The sequence below is a fragment of the Clytia hemisphaerica genome, unplaced genomic scaffold, assembly GCF_902728285.1.
Source record: "Clytia hemisphaerica strain Z4C2 unplaced genomic scaffold, Clytia hemisphaerica genome assembly, whole genome shotgun sequence".
In the NCBI taxonomy this organism is placed as follows: domain Eukaryota; kingdom Metazoa; phylum Cnidaria; class Hydrozoa; order Leptothecata; family Clytiidae; genus Clytia; species Clytia hemisphaerica.
Window position 1 is genome coordinate 295,312 of NW_027103708.1, and position 16,884 is coordinate 312,195.

At 36.3% G+C, this 16,884-nt stretch overlaps 1 long non-coding RNA gene and 16 other non-coding genes across 17 annotated transcripts; all 17 read right to left on the bottom strand.

Annotated features, from left to right (window-relative positions):
• Positions 1-789: 789 nt before the first annotated feature.
• Trnap-ugg (transfer RNA proline (anticodon UGG)) lies at positions 790-861 on the bottom strand. Its single transcript has one exon. It is a non-coding gene; the product is annotated as a tRNA-Pro (tRNA).
• A 439-nt stretch (positions 862-1,300) lies between these two features.
• On the bottom strand, positions 1,301-1,373 carry Trnak-cuu (transfer RNA lysine (anticodon CUU)). The gene has a single exon. It is a non-coding gene; the product is annotated as a tRNA-Lys (tRNA).
• A 1,582-nt stretch (positions 1,374-2,955) lies between these two features.
• Positions 2,956-3,027, bottom strand: Trnap-ugg (transfer RNA proline (anticodon UGG)). The gene has a single exon. It is a non-coding gene; the product is annotated as a tRNA-Pro (tRNA).
• Positions 3,028-3,466: 439 nt separating this feature from the next.
• Positions 3,467-3,539, bottom strand: Trnak-cuu (transfer RNA lysine (anticodon CUU)). The gene has a single exon. It is a non-coding gene; the product is annotated as a tRNA-Lys (tRNA).
• Positions 3,540-5,120: 1,581 nt separating this feature from the next.
• On the bottom strand, positions 5,121-5,192 carry Trnap-ugg (transfer RNA proline (anticodon UGG)). The gene has a single exon. It is a non-coding gene; the product is annotated as a tRNA-Pro (tRNA).
• Positions 5,193-5,223: 31 nt separating this feature from the next.
• On the bottom strand, positions 5,224-13,868 carry LOC136804143 (uncharacterized). Its single transcript, XR_010846249.1, has 5 exons — positions 13,567-13,868; positions 11,401-11,811; positions 9,232-9,642; positions 7,064-7,474; positions 5,224-5,306 (listed from the first exon to the last, which is right to left on the bottom strand). It is a non-coding gene; the product is annotated as an uncharacterized lncRNA (long non-coding RNA).
• On the bottom strand, positions 5,632-5,704 carry Trnak-cuu (transfer RNA lysine (anticodon CUU)). The gene has a single exon. It is a non-coding gene; the product is annotated as a tRNA-Lys (tRNA).
• On the bottom strand, positions 7,289-7,360 carry Trnap-ugg (transfer RNA proline (anticodon UGG)). Its single transcript has one exon. It is a non-coding gene; the product is annotated as a tRNA-Pro (tRNA).
• Trnak-cuu (transfer RNA lysine (anticodon CUU)) lies at positions 7,800-7,872 on the bottom strand. Its single transcript has one exon. It is a non-coding gene; the product is annotated as a tRNA-Lys (tRNA).
• On the bottom strand, positions 9,457-9,528 carry Trnap-ugg (transfer RNA proline (anticodon UGG)). The gene has a single exon. It is a non-coding gene; the product is annotated as a tRNA-Pro (tRNA).
• Positions 9,969-10,041, bottom strand: Trnak-cuu (transfer RNA lysine (anticodon CUU)). The gene has a single exon. It is a non-coding gene; the product is annotated as a tRNA-Lys (tRNA).
• Positions 11,626-11,697, bottom strand: Trnap-ugg (transfer RNA proline (anticodon UGG)). Its single transcript has one exon. It is a non-coding gene; the product is annotated as a tRNA-Pro (tRNA).
• On the bottom strand, positions 12,138-12,210 carry Trnak-cuu (transfer RNA lysine (anticodon CUU)). Its single transcript has one exon. It is a non-coding gene; the product is annotated as a tRNA-Lys (tRNA).
• Positions 13,792-13,863, bottom strand: Trnap-ugg (transfer RNA proline (anticodon UGG)). The gene has a single exon. It is a non-coding gene; the product is annotated as a tRNA-Pro (tRNA).
• Positions 13,869-14,301: 433 nt separating the features above from the next.
• On the bottom strand, positions 14,302-14,374 carry Trnak-cuu (transfer RNA lysine (anticodon CUU)). Its single transcript has one exon. It is a non-coding gene; the product is annotated as a tRNA-Lys (tRNA).
• A 1,582-nt stretch (positions 14,375-15,956) lies between these two features.
• Trnap-ugg (transfer RNA proline (anticodon UGG)) lies at positions 15,957-16,028 on the bottom strand. Its single transcript has one exon. It is a non-coding gene; the product is annotated as a tRNA-Pro (tRNA).
• A 438-nt stretch (positions 16,029-16,466) lies between these two features.
• Trnak-cuu (transfer RNA lysine (anticodon CUU)) lies at positions 16,467-16,539 on the bottom strand. Its single transcript has one exon. It is a non-coding gene; the product is annotated as a tRNA-Lys (tRNA).
• Between the last annotated feature and the right edge of the window lie 345 nt (positions 16,540-16,884).

Sequence of the window (16,884 nt, forward strand, 5' to 3'; positions counted from 1 at the left end):
TTTTCTTTTTTGTCAAGAATTTTTCGCGAGAATAAACTTTCGCGAATGGCCCTTCCTAGAATTTTTAAAGACATTTACTTTCGCGAAAAGAGCCAAAATTCGCGAAAATCGCCAAAGTTTCTGCTTGCGAAAGTTGGTACGCCTAAAGAACTTTCTGATTAAATAGATGCTGTTCTTGGAAAATGCGCCACTTTCAATTAATGGCCAAATGGAGCAGGAGCATTTATAATGCAAGTGCTTACACAATTTTTTTATAAGAAGATCCAAAATTTTTGAAGTCTTCAAAACTTTATGATTTTTAAGCCTGGAAATGTTTTAGTAGTTCCTAACCAACCCCTGGAAATTTCTGCAAACACCCCATGGAAATTTCTCTATTCTCCGTAAGCAACCCCTGGAAATTAATCCAAATTCTACTACCCCCTGGAAATTTCGACCAAAATTTTTTTTTCATCCTACAACACAATTCTTTTACTTCCACAAATTACAAAACTTAAAACCAAAAAATATCCAACGTTTTTCCCCTCTACTACCAACCTTATTAGTTCAAATATGAAGTAGCCCTACCTCTTCTGTCGCTTGTCTCTTTAAAATCTTCATCGTCGTTACACACCATTGCTCCATGAAACTCCCTCTCTTCACCTTGACACAAACTTCATGCTACTCTATGCAGTGATTGACAGACTTTCATTCTCCACCTTCGGTCACGCGGGGCTACTATTGCGGGATGATTCGACACGGTAATGTCCTATCTACCGTTTGGCTTGGTCCTGACGGGAACTAAACTTTCACGGGCTCAACCGGGATTCGAACCCGGGGCCTCTCGCACCCAAAGCGAGAATCATACCACTAGACCATTGAGCCACAATGTCTACTTTTTTCCAGCATTCCTTTCATCGAACTGTGTTCGCAACATTGTTTACTGTTCAGACTGTTTCCGAGTTCACAGTTGGCTGGCAAAAAGATGCAGACATAAGACTGAAAGAAGAAGGAGAAAAAGAAAGCTTTAGCATTCAAAATTCACACATAACATTTCTTCGTATAGCGAAAATTGATATGACGCAATTTCAAGTAATTGTTCCGTGTAAAATTTAATGGCGGTAAAATTATTTCATCAACGAAATGATTGTAAATAGAAATGATCTATTTCCTGAACTTACTGTAAAACTTTCATTTTTCTTTATTCAAAGTTAAAACGACGAGCAACAACCGTGCGTTGAACTCGCGCAGCTAGTGTGTTTGATCTTTGCTGTATATCCCGCGGTACATTTCTATATTTTTTGCGATGTTGTCTATGAAAACTCGCCCAACGTGGGGCTCGAACCCACGACCCTGAGATTAAGAGTCTCATGCTCTACCGACTGAGCTAGCCGGGCTTGACTCTCTTAAAATTTATAATTTTAGCAATATCAAAGGCATATAAACCTTGAAATATTTTTATCTTCTCAAAAATAGTGCATGAATTCTCATTTTAAGTTTCCTGATTTTTCGGAATTAAATTTTACTGAATTCAATCTATTTAGAAGAAAGTTAAACAAAACATTGGAAATACTAACGGTGCACTGTAACAAAATTCACTATCCACTATCCAGGCTTTTTAAACAACTAATTTTGTAAATCTTATGCGACAGACAAAGAAAATATTGAACACTTTTAGAAAAGTCTATAAAAGTTACTTTTTTGAATTTAAATTTATATCAACAATCATGTTACTTTTTAGGCTGGCTGTGGTTCTTATCACGTTCTTGAATCACGTGCACAATTTCAGCCTAAAATGCTCTTACTAAGAAATTGACTCCATATGACAACCGTAAGAAAAAACGTGTTCAGTATAAACAATAAATTTGAAATGAAGAGTGACATTTAAAAGCCAAACAAATTCAAATACTTTAGGCGCACAAACTTTCGCGAGCAGAAAATTTCGCGAGGACGAAAAATCGCCAAATTCACGACATTTACTTTCGCGAATTTAACGGAAAAAATATTTTTCGCGAGCATTAACTTTCGCGAATCAAGACGTAAAATTGAGTATTTTCGCATGAAAAAATTACTTAGAGGGACGAATACTTCTGGTACTGGCTTGAAACATTTGTCTTTAGACTTATTAGTCTTTTAGCAGGCTAAAAAGCGCCATAAAAGTTACATTTTATTCAAAGTTTGAAGTTTTACAGATTTTCTTTTTTGTCAAGAATTTTTCGCGAGAATAAACTTTCGCGAATGGCCCTTCCTAGAATTTTTAAAGACATTTACTTTCGCGAAAAGAGCCAAAATTCGCGAAAATCGCCAAAGTTTCTGCTTGCGAAAGTTGGTACGCCTAAAGAACTTTCTGATTAAATAGATGCTGTTCTTGGAAAATGCGCCACTTTCAATTAATGGCCAAATGGAGCAGGAGCATTTATAATGCAAGTGCTTACACAATTTTTTTATAAGAAGATCCAAAATTTTTGAAGTCTTCAAAACTTTATGATTTTTAAGCCTGGAAATGTTTTAGTAGTTCCTAACCAACCCCTGGAAATTTCTGCAAACACCCCATGGAAATTTCTCTATTCTCCGTAAGCAACCCCTGGAAATTAATCCAAATTCTACTACCCCCTGGAAATTTCGACCAAAATTTTTTTTTCATCCTACAACACAATTCTTTTACTTCCACAAATTACAAAACTTAAAACCAAAAAATATCCAACGTTTTTCCCCTCTACCAACCTTATTAGTTCAAATATGAAGTAGCCCTACCTCTTCTGTCGCTTGTCTCTTTAAAATCTTCATCGTCGTTACACACCATTGCTCCATGAAACTCCCTCTCTTCACCTTGACACAAACTTCATGCTACTCTATGCAGTGATTGACAGACTTTCATTCTCCACCTTCGGTCACGCGGGGCTACTATTGCGGGATGATTCGACACGGTAATGTCCTATCTACCGTTTGGCTTGGTCCTGACGGGAACTAAACTTTCACGGGCTCAACCGGGATTCGAACCCGGGGCCTCTCGCACCCAAAGCGAGAATCATACCACTAGACCATTGAGCCACAATGTCTACTTTTGTCCAGCATTCCTTTCATCGAACTGTGTTCGCAACATTGTTTACTGTTCAGACTGTTTCCGAGTTCACAGTTGGCTGGCAAAAAGATGCAGACATAAGACTGAAAGAAGAAGGAGAAAAAGAAAGCTTTAGCATTCAAAATTCACACATAACATTTCTTCGTATAGCGAAAATTGATATGACGCAATTTCAAGTAATTGTTCCGTGTAAAATTTAATGGCGGTAAAATTATTTCATCAACGAAATGATTGTAAATAGAAATGATCTATTTCCTGAACTTACTGTAAAACTTTCATTTTTCTTTATTCAAAGTTAAAACGACGAGCAACAACCGTGCGTTGAACTCGCGCAGCTAGTGTGTTTGATCTTTGCTGTATATCCCGCGGTACATTTCTATATTTTTTGCGATGTTGTCTATGAAAACTCGCCCAACGTGGGGCTCGAACCCACGACCCTGAGATTAAGAGTCTCATGCTCTACCGACTGAGCTAGCCGGGCTTGACTCTCTTAAAATTTATAATTTTAGCAATATCAAAGGCATATAAACCTTGAAATATTTTTATCTTCTCAAAAATAGTGCATGAATTCTCATTTTAAGTTTCCTGATTTTTCGGAATTAAATTTTACTGAATTCAATCTATTTAGAAGAAAGTTAAACAAAACATTGGAAATACTAACGGTGCACTGTAACAAAATTCACTATCCACTATCCAGGCTTTTTAAACAACTAATTTTGTAAATCTTATGCGACAGACAAAGAAAATATTGAACACTTTTAGAAAAGTCTATAAAAGTTACTTTTTTGAATTTAAATTTATATCAACAATCATGTTACTTTTTAGGCTGGCTGTGGTTCTTATCACGTTCTTGAATCACGTGCAAATTTCAGCCTAAAATGCTCTTACTAAGAAATTGACTCCATATGACAACCGTAAGAAAAAACGTGTTCAGTATAAACAATAAATTTGAAATGAAGAGTGACATTTAAAAGCCAAACAAATTCAAATACTTTAGGCGCACAAACTTTCGCGAGCAGAAAATTTCGCGAGGACGAAAAATCGCCAAATTCACGACATTTACTTTCGCGAATTTAACGGAAAAAATATTTTTCGCGAGCATTAACTTTCGCGAATCAAGACGTAAAATTGAGTATTTTCGCATGAAAAAATTACTTAGAGGGACGAATACTTCTGGTACTGGCTTGAAACATTTGTCTTTAGACTTATTAGTCTTTTAGCAGGCTAAAAAGCGCCATAAAAGTTACATTTTATTCAAAGTTTGAAGTTTTACAGATTTTCTTTTTTGTCAAGAATTTTTCGCGAGAATAAACTTTCGCGAATGGCCCTTCCTAGAATTTTTAAAGACATTTACTTTCGCGAAAAGAGCCAAAATTCGCGAAAATCGCCAAAGTTTCTGCTTGCGAAAGTTGGTACGCCTAAAGAACTTTCTGATTAAATAGATGCTGTTCTTGGAAAATGCGCCACTTTCAATTAATGGCCAAATGGAGCAGGAGCATTTATAATGCAAGTGCTTACACAATTTTTTTATAAGAAGATCCAAAATTTTTGAAGTCTTCAAAACTTTATGATTTTTAAGCCTGGAAATGTTTTAGTAGTTCCTAACCACCCCCTGGAAATTTCTGCAAACACCCCATGGAAATTTCTCTATTCTCCGTAAGCAACCCCTGGAAATTAATCCAAATTCTACTACCCCCTGGAAATTTCGACCAAAATTTTTTTTTCATCCTACAACACAATTCTTTTACTTCCACAAATTACAAAACTTAAAACCAAAAAATATCCAACGTTTTTCCCCTCTACCAACCTTATTAGTTCAAATATGAAGTAGCCCTACCTCTTCTGTCGCTTGTCTCTTTAAAATCTTCATCGTCGTTACACACCATTGCTCCATGAAACTCCCTCTCTTCACCTTGACACAAACTTCATGCTACTCTATGCAGTGATTGACAGACTTTCATTCTCCACCTTCGGTCACGCGGGGCTACTATTGCGGGATGATTCGACACGGTAATGTCCTATCTACCGTTTGGCTTGGTCCTGACGGGAACTAAACTTTCACGGGCTCAACCGGGATTCGAACCCGGGGCCTCTCGCACCCAAAGCGAGAATCATACCACTAGACCATTGAGCCACAATGTCTACGTTTTTCCAGCATTCCTTTCATCGAACTGTGTTCGCAACATTGTTTACTGTTCAGACTGTTTCCGAGTTCACAGTTGGCTGGCAAAAAGATGCAGACATAAGACTGAAAGAAGAAGGAGAAAAAGAAAGCTTTAGCATTCAAAATTCACACATAACATTTCTTCGTATAGCGAAAATTGATATGACGCAATTTCAAGTAATTGTTCCGTGTAAAATTTAATGGCGGCAAAATTATTTCATCAACGAAATGATTGTAAATAGAAATGATCTATTTCCTGAACTTACTGTAAAACTTTCATTTTTCTTTATTCAAAGTTAAAACGACGAGCAACAACCGTGCGTTGAACTCGCGCAGCTAGTGTGTTTGATCTTTGCTGTATATCCCGCGGTACATTTCTATATTTTTTGCGATGTTGTCTATGAAAACTCGCCCAACGTGGGGCTCGAACCCACGACCCTGAGATTAAGAGTCTCATGCTCTACCGACTGAGCTAGCCGGGCTTGACTCTCTTAAAATTTATAATTTTAGCAATATCAAAGGCATATAAACCTTGAAATATTTTTATCTTCTCAAAAATAGTGCATGAATTCTCATTTTAAGTTTCCTGATTTTTCGGAATTAAATTTTACTGAATTCAATCTATTTAGAAGAAAGTTAAACAAAACATTGGAAATACTAACGGTGCACTGTAACAAAATTCACTATCCACTATCCAGGCTTTTTAAACAACTAATTTTGTAAATCTTATGCGACAGACAAAGAAAATATTGAACACTTTTAGAAAAGTCTATAAAAGTTACTTTTTTGAATTTAAATTTATATCAACAATCATGTTACTTTTTAGGCTGGCTGTGGTTCTTATCACGTTCTTGAATCACGTGCAAAATTTCAGCCTAAAATGCTCTTACTAAGAAATTGACTCCATATAACAACCGTAAGAAAAAACGTGTTCAGTATAAACAATAAATTTGAAATGAAGAGTGACATTTAAAAGCCAAACAAATTCAAATACTTTAGGCGCACAAACTTTCGCGAGCAGAAAATTTCGCGAGGACGAAAAATCGCCAAATTCACGACATTTACTTTCGCGAATTTAACGGAAAAAATATTTTTCGCGAGCATTAACTTTCGCGAATCAAGACGTAAAATTGAGTATTTTCGCATGAAAAAATTACTTAGAGGGACGAATACTTCTGGTACTGGCTTGAAACATTTGTCTTTAGACTTATTAGTCTTTTAGCAGGCTAAAAAGCGCCATAAAAGTTACATTTTATTCAAAGTTTGAAGTTTTACAGATTTTCTTTTTTGTCAAGAATTTTTCGCGAGAATAAACTTTCGCGAATGGCCCTTCCTAGAATTTTTAAAGACATTTACTTTCGCGAAAAGAGCCAAAATTCGCGAAAATCGCCAAAGTTTCTGCTTGCGAAAGTTGGTACGCCTAAAGAACTTTCTGATTAAATAGATGCTGTTCTTGGAAAATGCGCCACTTTCAATTAATGGCCAAATGGAGCAGGAGCATTTATAATGCAAGTGCTTACACAATTTTTTTATAAGAAGATCCAAAATTTTTGAAGTCTTCAAAACTTTATGATTTTTAAGCCTGGAAATGTTTTAGTAGTTCCTAACCACCCCCTGGAAATTTCTGCAAACACCCCATGGAAATTTCTCTATTCTCCGTAAGCAACCCCTGGAAATTAATCCAAATTCTACTACCCCCTGGAAATTTCGACCAAAATTTTTTTTTTCATCCTACAACACAATTCTTTTACTTCCACAAATTACAAAACTTAACAACCAAAAAATATCCACCGTTTTTCCCCTCTACCAACCTTATTAGTTCAAATTTGAAGTAGCCCTACCTCTTCTGTCGCTTGTCTCTTTAAAATCTTCATCGTCGTTACACACCATTGCTCCATGAAACTCCCTCTCTTCACCTTGACACAAACTTCATGCTACTCTATGCAGTGATTGACAGACTTTCATTCTCCACCTTCGGTCACGCGGGGCTACTATTGCGGGATGATTCGACACGGTAATGTCCTATCTACCGTTTGGCTTGGTCCTGACGGGAACTAAACTTTCACGGGCTCAACCGGGATTCGAACCCGGGGCCTCTCGCACCCAAAGCGAGAATCATACCACTAGACCATTGAGCCACAATGTCTACGTTTGTCCAGCATTGTTTTGATCGAACTGTGTTCGCAACATTGTTTACTGTTCAGACTGTTTCCGAGTTCACAGTTGGCTGGCAAAAAGATGCAGACATAAGACTGAAAGAAGAAGGAGAAAAAGAAAGCTTTAGCATTCAAAATTCACACATAACATTTCTTCGTATAGCGAAAATTGATATGACGCAATTTCAAGTAATTGTTCCGTGTAAAATTTAATGGCGGCAAAATTATTTCATCAACGAAATGATTGTAAATAGAAATGATCTATTTCCTGAACTTACTGTAAAACTTTCATTTTTCTTTATTCAAAGTTAAAACGACGAGCAACAACCGTGCGTTGAACTCGCGCAGCTAGTGTGTTTGATCTTTGCTGTATATCCCGCGGTACATTTCTATATTTTTTGCGATGTTGTCTATGAAAACTCGCCCAACGTGGGGCTCGAACCCACGACCCTGAGATTAAGAGTCTCATGCTCTACCGACTGAGCTAGCCGGGCTTGACTCTCTTAAAATTTATAATTTTAGCAATATCAAAGGCATATAAACCTTGAAATATTTTTATCTTCTCAAAAATAGTGCATGAATTCTCATTTTAAGTTTCCTGATTTTTCGGAATTAAATTTTACTGAATTCAATCTATTTAGAAGAAAGTTAAACAAAACATTGGAAATACTAACGGTGCATTGTAACAAAATTCACTATCCACTATCCAGGCTTTTTAAACAACTAATTTTGTAAATCTTATGCGACAGACAAAGAAAATATTGAACACTTTTAGAAAAGTCTATAAAAGTTACTTTTTTGAATTTAAATTTATATCAACAATCATGTTACTTTTTAGGCTGGCTGTGGTTCTTATCACGTTCTTGAATCACGTGCAAAATTTCAGCCTAAAATGCTCTTACTAAGAAATTGACTCCATATAACAACCGTAAGAAAAAACGTGTTCAGTATAAACAATAAATTTGAAATGAAGAGTGACATTTAAAAACCAAACAAATTCAAATACTTTAGGCGCACAAACTTTCGCGAGCAGAAAATTTCGCGAGGACGAAAAATCGCCAAATTCACGACATTTACTTTCGCGAATTTAACGGAAAAAATATTTTTCGCGAGCATTAACTTTCGCGAATCAAGACGTAAAATTGAGTATTTTCGCATGAAAAAATTACTTAGAGGGACGAATACTTCTGGTACTGGCTTGAAACATTTGTCTTTAGACTTATTAGTCTTTTAGCAGGCTAAAAAGCGCCATAAAAGTTACATTTTATTCAAAGTTTGAAGTTTTACAGATTTTCTTTTTTGTCAAGAATTTTTCGCGAGAATAAACTTTCGCGAATGGCCCTTCCTAGAATTTTTAAAGACATTTACTTTCGCGAAAAGAGCCAAAATTCGCGAAAATCGCCAAAGTTTCTGCTTGCGAAAGTTGGTACGCCTAAAGAACTTTCTGATTAAATAGATGCTGTTCTTGGAAAATGCGCCACTTTCAATTAATGGCCAAATGGAGCAGGAGCATTTATAATGCAAGTGCTTACACAATTTTTTTATAAGAAGATCCAAAATTTTTGAAGTCTTCAAAACTTTATGATTTTTAAGCCTGGAAATGTTTTAGTAGTTCCTAACCACCCCCTGGAAATTTCTCCAAACACCCCATGGAAATTTCTCTATTCTCCATAAGCAACCCCTGGAAATTAATCCAAATTCTACTACCCCCTGGAAATTTCGACCAAAATTTTTTTTTTCATCCTACAACACAATTCTTTTACTTCCACAAATTACAAAACTTAACAACCAAAAAATATCCACCGTTTTTCCCCTCTACCAACCTTATTAGTTCAAATTTGAAGTAGCCCTACCTCTTCTGTCGCTTGTCTCTTTAAAATCTTCATCGTCGTTACACACCATTGCTCCATGAAACTCCCTCTCTTCACCTTGACACAAACTTCATGCTACTCTATGCAGTGATTGACAGACTTTCATTCTCCACCTTCGGTCACGCGGGGCTACTATTGCGGGATGATTCGACACGGTAATGTCCTATCTACCGTTTGGCTTGGTCCTGACGGGAACTAAACTTTCACGGGCTCAACCGGGATTCGAACCCGGGGCCTCTCGCACCCAAAGCGAGAATCATACCACTAGACCATTGAGCCACAATGTCTACGTTTGTCCAGCATTGTTTTGATCGAACTGTGTTCGCAACATTGTTTACTGTTCAGACTGTTTCCGAGTTCACAGTTGGCTGGCAAAAAGATGCAGACATAAGACTGAAAGAAGAAGGAGAAAAAGAAAGCTTTAGCATTCAAAACTCACACATAACATTTCTTGGTATAGCGAAAATTGATATGACGCAATTTCAAGTAATTGTTCCGTGTAAAATTTAATGGCGGCAAAATTATTTCATCAACGAAATGATTGTAAATAGAAATGATCTATTTCCTGAACTTACTGTAAAACTTTCATTTTTCTTTATTTCAAAGTTAAAACGACGAGCATCAACCGTGCGTTGAACTCGCGCAGCTAGTGTGTTTGATCTTTGCTGTATATCCCGCGGTACATTTCTATATTTTTTGCGATGTTGTCTATGAAAACTCGCCCAACGTGGGGCTCGAACCCACGACCCTGAGATTAAGAGTCTCATGCTCTACCGACTGAGCTAGCCGGGCTTGACTCTCTTAAAATTTATAATTTTAGCAATATCAAAGGCATATAAACCTTGAAATATTTTTATCTTCTCAAAAATAGTGCATGAATTCTCATTTTAAGTTTCCTGATTTTTCGGAATTAAATTTTACTGAATTCAATCTATTTAGAAGAAAGTTAAACAAAACATTGGAAATACTAACGGTGCATTGTAACAAAATTCACTATCCACTATCCAGGCTTTTTAAACAACTAATTTTGTAAATCTTATGCGACAGACAAAGAAAATATTGAACACTTTTAGAAAAGTCTATAAAAGTTACTTTTTTGAATTTAAATTTATATCAACAATCATGTTACTTTTTAGGCTGGCTGTGGTTCTTATCACGTTCTTGAATCACGTGCAAAATTTCAGCCTAAAATGCTCTTACTAAGAAATTGACTCCATATAACAACCGTAAGAAAAAACGTGTTCAGTATAAACAATAAATTTGAAATGAAGAGTGACATTTAAAAACCAAACAAATTCAAATACTTTAGGCGCACAAACTTTCGCGAGCAGAAAATTTCGCGAGGACGAAAAATCGCCAAATTCACGACATTTACTTTCGCGAATTTAACGGAAAAAATATTTTTCGCGAGCATTAACTTTCGCGAATCAAGACGTAAAATTGAGTATTTTCGCATGAAAAAATTACTTAGAGGGACGAATACTTCTGGTACTGGCTTGAAACATTTGTCTTTAGACTTATTAGTCTTTTAGCAGGCTAAAAAGCGCCATAAAAGTTACATTTTATTTAAAGTTTGAAGTTTTACAGATTTTCTTTTTTGTCAAGAATTTTTCGCGAGAATAAACTTTCGCGAATGGCCCTTCCTAGAATTTTTAAAGACATTTACTTTCGCGAAAAGAGCCAAAATTCGCGAAAATCGCCAAAGTTTCTGCTTGCGAAAGTTGGTACGCCTAAAGAACTTTCTGATTAAATAGATGCTGTTCTTGGAAAATGCGCCACTTTCAATTAATGGCCAAATGGAGCAGGAGCATTTATAATGCAAGTGCTTACACAATTTTTTTATAAGAAGATCCAAAATTTTTGAAGTCTTCAAAACTTTATGATTTTTAAGCCTGGAAATGTTTTAGTAGTTCCTAACCACCCCCTGGAAATTTCTCCAAACACCCCATGGAAATTTCTCTATTCTCCATAAGCAACCCCTGGAAATTAATCCAAATTCTACTACCCCCTGGAAATTTCGACCAAAATTTTTTTTTTCATCCTACAACACAATTCTTTTACTTCCACAAATTACAAAACTTAACAACCAAAAAATATCCACCGTTTTTCCCCTCTACCAACCTTATTAGTTCAAATTTGAAGTAGCCCTACCTCTTCTGTCGCTTGTCTCTTTAAAATCTTCATCGTCGTTACACACCATTGCTCCATGAAACTCCCTCTCTTCACCTTGACACAAACTTCATGCTACTCTATGCAGTGATTGACAGACTTTCATTCTCCACCTTCGGTCACGCGGGGCTACTATTGCGGGATGATTCGACACGGTAATGTCCTATCTACCGTTTGGCTTGGTCCTGACGGGAACTAAACTTTCACGGGCTCAACCGGGATTCGAACCCGGGGCCTCTCGCACCCAAAGCGAGAATCATACCACTAGACCATTGAGCCACAATGTCTACTTTTGTCCAGCATTGTTTTGATCGAACTGTGTTCGCAACATTGTTTACTGTTCAGACTGTTTCCGAGTTCACAGTTGGCTGGCAAAAAGATGCAGACATAAGACTGAAAGAAGAAGGAGAAAAAGAAAGCTTTAGCATTCAAAATTCACACATAACATTTCTTCGTATAGCGAAAATTGATATGACGCAATTTCAAGTAATTGTTCCGTGTAAAATTTAATGGCGGCAAAATTATTTCATCAACGAAATGATTGTAAATAGAAATGATCTATTTCCTGAACTTACTGTAAAACTTTCATTTTTCTTTATTTCAAAGTTAAAACGACGAGCATCAACCGTGCGTTGAACTCGCGCAGCTAGTGTGTTTGATCTTTGCTGTATATCCCGCGGTACATTTCTATATTTTTTGCGATGTTGTCTATGAAAACTCGCCCAACGTGGGGCTCGAACCCACGACCCTGAGATTAAGAGTCTCATGCTCTACCGACTGAGCTAGCCGGGCTTGACTCTCTTAAAATTTATAATTTTAGCAATATCAAAGGCATATAAACCTTGAAATATTTTTATCTTCTCAAAAATAGTGCATGAATTCTCATTTTAAGTTTCCTGATTTTTCGGAATTAAATTTTACTGAATTCAATCTATTTAGAAGAAAGTTAAACAAAACATTGGAAATACTAACGGTGCACTGTAACAAAATTCACTATCCACTATCCAGGCTTTTTAAACAACTAATTTTGTAAATCTTATGCGACAGACAAAGAAAATATTGAACACTTTTAGAAAAGTCTATAAAAGTTACTTTTTTGAATTTAAATTTATATCAACAATCATGTTACTTTTTAGGCTGGCTGTGGTTCTTATCACGTTCTTGAATCACGTGCACAATTTCAGCCTAAAATGCTCTTACTAAGAAATTGACTCCATATACAACCGTAAGAAAAAACGTGTTCAGTATAAACAATAAATTTGAAATGAAGAGTGACATTTAAAAGCCAAACAAATTCAAATACTTTAGGCGCACAAACTTTCGCGAGCAGAAAATTTCGCGAGGACGAAAAATCGCCAAATTCACGACATTTACTTTCGCGAATTTAACGGAAAAAATATTTTTCGCGAGCATTAACTTTCGCGAATCAAGACGTAAAATTGAGTATTTTCGCATGAAAAAATTACTTAGAGGGACGAATACTTCTGGTACTGGCTTGAAACATTTGTCTTTAGACTTATTAGTCTTTTAGCAGGCTAAAAAGCGCCATAAAAGTTACATTTTATTCAAAGTTTGAAGTTTTACAGATTTTCTTTTTTGTCAAGAATTTTTCGCGAGAATAAACTTTCGCGAATGGCCCTTCCTAGAATTTTTAAAGACATTTACTTTCGCGAAAAGAGCCAAAATTCGCGAAAATCGCCAAAGTTTCTGCTTGCGAAAGTTGGTACGCCTAAAGAACTTTCTGATTAAATAGATGCTGTTCTTGGAAAATGCGCCACTTTCAATTAATGGCCAAATGGAGCAGGAGCATTTATAATGCAAGTGCTTACACAATTTTTTTATAAGAAGATCCAAAATTTTTGAAGTCTTCAAAACTTTATGATTTTTAAGCCTGGAAATGTTTTAGTAGTTCCTAACCAACCCCTGGAAATTTCTGCAAACACCCCATGGAAATTTCTCTATTCTCCGTAAGCAACCCCTGGAAATTAATCCAAATTCTACTACCCCCTGGAAATTTCGACCAAAATTTTTTTTTCATCCTACAACACAATTCTTTTACTTCCACAAATTACAAAACTTAAAACCAAAAAATATCCAACGTTTTTCCCCTCTACCAACCTTATTAGTTCAAATATGAAGTAGCCCTACCTCTTCTGTCGCTTGTCTCTTTAAAATCTTCATCGTCGTTACACACCATTGCTCCATGAAACTCCCTCTCTTCACCTTGACACAAACTTCATGCTACTCTATGCAGTGATTGACAGACTTTCATTCTCCACCTTCGGTCACGCGGGGCTACTATTGCGGGATGATTCGACACGGTAATGTCCTATCTACCGTTTGGCTTGGTCCTGACGGGAACTAAACTTTCACGGGCTCAACCGGGATTCGAACCCGGGGCCTCTCGCACCCAAAGCGAGAATCATACCACTAGACCATTGAGCCACAATGTCTACTTTTTCCAGCATTGTTTTCATCGAACTGTGTTCGCAACATTGTTTACTGTTCAGACTGTTTCCGAGTTCACAGTTGGCTGGCAAAAAGATGCAGACATAAGACTGAAAGAAGAAGGAGAAAAAGAAAGCTTTAGCATTCAAAATTCACACATAACATTTCTTCGTATAGCGAAAATTGATATGACGCAATTTCAAGTAATTGTTCCGTGTAAAATTTAATGGCGGCAAAATTATTTCATCAACGAAATGATTGTAAATAGAAATGATCTATTTCCTGAACTTACTGTAAAACTTTCATTTTTCTTTATTCAAAGTTAAAACGACGAGCAACAACCGTGCGTTGAACTCGCGCAGCTAGTGTGTTTGATCTTTGCTGTATATCCCGCGGTACATTTCTATATTTTTTGCGATGTTGTCTATGAAAACTCGCCCAACGTGGGGCTCGAACCCACGACCCTGAGATTAAGAGTCTCATGCTCTACCGACTGAGCTAGCCGGGCTTGACTCTCTTAAAATTTATAATTTTAGCAATATCAAAGGCATATAAACCTTGAAATATTTTTATCTTCTCAAAAATAGTGCATGAATTCTCATTTTAAGTTTCCTGATTTTTCGGAATTAAATTTTACTGAATTCAATCTATTTAGAAGAAAGTTAAACAAAACATTGGAAATACTAACGGTGCACTGTAACAAAATTCACTATCCACTATCCAGGCTTTTTAAACAACTAATTTTGTAAATCTTATGCGACAGACAAAGAAAATATTGAACACTTTTAGAAAAGTCTATAAAAGTTACTTTTTTGAATTTAAATTTATATCAACAATCATGTTACTTTTTAGGCTGGCTGTGGTTCTTATCACGTTCTTGAATCACGTGCACAATTTCAGCCTAAAATGCTCTTACTAAGAAATTGACTCCATATGACAACCGTAAGAAAAAACGTGTTCAGTATAAACAATAAATTTGAAATGAAGAGTGACATTTAAAAGCCAAACAAATTCAAATACTTTAGGCGCACAAACTTTCGCGAGCAGAAAATTTCGCGAGGACGAAAAATCGCCAAATTCACGACATTTACTTTCGCGAATTTAACGGAAAAAATATTTTTCGCGAGCATTAACTTTCGCGAATCAAGACGTAAAATTGAGTATTTTCGCATGAAAAAATTACTTAGAGGGACGAATACTTCTGGTACTGGCTTGAAACATTTGTCTTTAGACTTATTAGTCTTTTAGCAGGCTAAAAAGCGCCATAAAAGTTACATTTTATTCAAAGTTTGAAGTTTTACAGATTTTCTTTTTTGTCAAGAATTTTTCGCGAGAATAAACTTTCGCGAATGGCCCTTCCTAGAATTTTTAAAGACATTTACTTTCGCGAAAAGAGCCAAAATTCGCGAAAATCGCCAAAGTTTCTGCTTGCGAAAGTTGGTACGCCTAAAGAACTTTCTGATTAAATAGATGCTGTTCTTGGAAAATGCGCCACTTTCAATTAATGGCCAAATGGAGCAGGAGCATTTATAATGCAAGTGCTTACACAATTTTTTTATAAGAAGATCCAAAATTTTTGAAGTCTTCAAAACTTTATGATTTTTAAGCCTGGAAATGTTTTAGTAGTTCCTAACCAACCCCTGGAAATTTCTGCAAACACCCCATGGAAATTTCTCTATTCTCCGTAAGCAACCCCTGGAAATTAATCCAAATTCTACTACCCCCTGGAAATTTCGACCAAAATTTTTTTTTCATCCTACAACACAATTCTTTTACTTCCACAAATTACAAAACTTAAAACCAAAAAATATCCAACGTTTTTCCCCTCTACCAACCTTATTAGTTCAAATATGAAGTAGCCCTACCTCTTCTGTCGCTTGTCTCTTTAAAATCTTCATCGTCGTTACACACCATTGCTCCATGAAACTCCCTCTCTTCACCTTGACACAAACTTCATGCTACTCTATGCAGTGATTGACAGACTTTCATTCTCCACCTTCGGTCACGCGGGGCTACTATTGCGGGATGATTCGACACGGTAATGTCCTATCTACCGTTTGGCTTGGTCCTGACGGGAACTAAACTTTCACGGGCTCAACCGGGATTCGAACCCGGGGCCTCTCGCACCCAAAGCGAGAATCATACCACTAGACCATTGAGCCACAATGTCTACTTTTTCCAGCATTCCTTTCATCGAACTGTGTTCGCAACATTGTTTACTGTTCAGACTGTTTCCGAGTTCACAGTTGGCTGGCAAAAAGATGCAGACATAAGACTGAAAGAAGAAGGAGAAAAAGAAAGCTTTAGCATTCAAAATTCACACATAACATTTCTTCGTATAGCGAAAATTGATATGACGCAATTTCAAGTAATTGTTCCGTGTAAAATTTAATGGCGGTAAAATTATTTCATCAACGAAATGATTGTAAATAGAAATGATCTATTTCCTGAACTTACTGTAAAACTTTCATTTTTCTTTATTCAAAGTTAAAACGACGAGCAACAACCGTGCGTTGAACTCGCGCAGCTAGTGTGTTTGATCTTTGCTGTATATCCCGCGGTACATTTCTATATTTTTTGCGATGTTGTCTATGAAAACTCGCCCAACGTGGGGCTCGAACCCACGACCCTGAGATTAAGAGTCTCATGCTCTACCGACTGAGCTAGCCGGGCTTGACTCTCTTAAAATTTATAATTTTAGCAATATCAAAGGCATATAAACCTTGAAATATTTTTATCTTCTCAAAAATAGTGCATGAATTCTCATTTTAAGTTTCCTGATTTTTCGGAATTAAATTTTACTGAATTCAATCTATTTAGAAGAAAGTTAAACAAAACATTGGAAATACTAACGGTGCACTGTAACAAAATTCACTATCCACTATCCAGGCTTTTTAAACAACTAATTTTGTAAATCTTATGCGACAGACAAAGAAAATATTGAACACTTTTAGAAAAGTCTATAAAAGTTACTTTTTTGAATTTAAATTTATATCAACAATCATGTTACTTTTTAGG